At 55.4% G+C, this 2005-nt stretch overlaps 1 long non-coding RNA gene across 1 annotated transcript; it reads right to left on the bottom strand.

Moving 5' to 3' along the window:
* Window positions 1-188: 188 nt before the first annotated feature.
* LOC130593668 (uncharacterized) lies at window positions 189-1478 on the bottom strand. The gene is made up of 2 exons (XR_008970855.1): window positions 1293-1478; window positions 189-273 (listed from the first exon to the last, which is right to left on the bottom strand). It is a non-coding gene; the product is annotated as an uncharacterized LOC130593668 (long non-coding RNA).
* Window positions 1479-2005: the final 527 nt, after the last annotated feature.

Raw genomic sequence — 2005 nt, 5'->3', positions numbered from 1 at the left:
ACCCCAAAACCCCATAGAGCCAATGGGGACCCCAAAAAAACCCCATAGAGCCAATGGGGTGAGACCCCAAAACCCATAGAGCCAATGGGGGGCGGAGCCTGCTCCATTCATCCCCTATTAGGCCCGCCCCCTTTGACCCCGCCCCCTCTGGGTCCCTCCCAGCCAATCAACGCTCAGCTTCCCTTAGGCCACGCCCCCTTACCATGGCCGCCCCTCCAGTGCCGGCAGCAGCAGTAGGGCCAGCAGCAGCCCGAGCCCATTCACCAGCGTCTCCTGCCCAGTATAAACCAGTATGGACCAGTATGGACCAGTATGGACCGGTATAAACCCGTATAAACCAGTATGGACCAGTATAGACCAGTATAAACCAGTATATACCAGTATGGACCAGTATGGACCAGTTCAACCCAGTCCATCCCAGTCCATCCCAGTCCATCCCATTCCCATCCCAGTCCATCCCATTCCCATCCCAGTCCATCCCAGTCCATCCCAGTCCATCCCAGTCCATCCCATTCCCATCCCAGTCCATCCCAGTCCCATCCCAGTCCATCCCAGTCCATCCCAGTCCCTCCCATTCCCATCCCAGTCCATCCCAGTCCATCCCAGTCCATTCCCAGTCCATCCCAGTCCATCCCAGTCCATCCCATTCCCATCCCAGTCCATCCCAGTCCATCCCAGTCCATCCCAGTCCATCCCAGTCCATCCCATTCCCATCCCAGTCCATCCCAGTCCATCCCATTCCCATCCCAGTCCATCCCAGTCCATCCCAGTCCATCCCAGTCCATCCCAGTCCATCCCAGTCCATCCCATTCCCATCCCAGTCCATCCCAGTCCATCCCATTCCCATCCCAGTCCATTCCCTTCCCAGTCCATCCCAGTCCATCCCAGTCCCTCCCATTCCCATCCCAGTCCATCCCAGTCCATCCCAGTCCCTCCCATTCCCATCCCAGTCCATCCCAGTCCCTCCCAGTCCCATCCCAGTCCATCCCAGTCCATCCCAGTCCATCCCAGTCCATCCCAGTCCATCCCAGTTCCATCCCAGTCCATCCCAGTCCCTCCCATTCCCATCCCAGTCCATCCCAGTCCATCCCAGTCCATCCCAGTCCATCCCAGTCCATCCCAGTCCCTCCCATTCCCATCCCAGTCCATCCCAGTCCATCCCAGTCCATCCCAGTCCATCCCAGTCCATCCCAGTCCATCCCAGTCCATCCCAGTCCCTCCCTTTCCCATCCCAGTCCATCCCAGTTCATCCCAGTCCATCCCAGTCCCTCCCAGTCCATCCCAGTCCCCACCTGGCTGCTGTCCTTGGCTGCCACCTCGGCCACGTTGTCCCTCCGGGCCTGGTGCACGGCCAGAGCGGCGCGGGTGGCACCACCAGCAACCCCCACCACGCACTGGGGGACCAGTATAAACCAGTATAAACCAGTATAAACCAGTATGGACCAGTATAAACCAGTATGGACCGGTATGGACCAATATGGACCAGCACATCACTCCAATACACTCCAATACACACCAGTGCCATCCTCATCACATATTGGGTCCATACCAGTATAAACCAGTATAAACCAGTATAAACCAGTATGGACCAGTATGGACCAGTATGGACCAGTATGGACCAGCACATCACTCCAATACACTCCAATACACACCAGTGCCATCCTCATCACATATTGGGTCCATACCAGTATAAACCAGTATAAACCAGTATGGACCAGTATAAACCAGTATGGACCAGTATGGACCAGTATGGACCAGTATGGACCAGCACATCACTCCAATACACTCCAATACACACCAGTGCCATCCTCATCACATATTGGGTCCATACCAGTCTAAACCAGTCTAAACCAGTATAAACCAGTATGGACCAGTATGGACCAGTATGGACCAGTATGGACCAGTATGGACCGGTATGGACCAGTACGGACCAGCACATCACTCCAATACACACCAGTGCCATCCTCATCACATATTGGGTCCATACCAGTATAAACCAGTATAA

Source organism: Pezoporus wallicus, unplaced genomic scaffold (assembly GCF_028554395.1).
Source record: "Pezoporus wallicus isolate ANWC-B61680 ecotype Strahan unplaced genomic scaffold, APGP_CSIRO_Pwel_v1 contig_12148, whole genome shotgun sequence".
NCBI lineage: Eukaryota > Metazoa > Chordata > Aves > Psittaciformes > Psittacidae > Pezoporus > Pezoporus wallicus.
The sequence above is the reverse complement of the archived record's forward strand: the minus strand, read 5'-3'. Positions and strand labels throughout refer to the sequence as shown.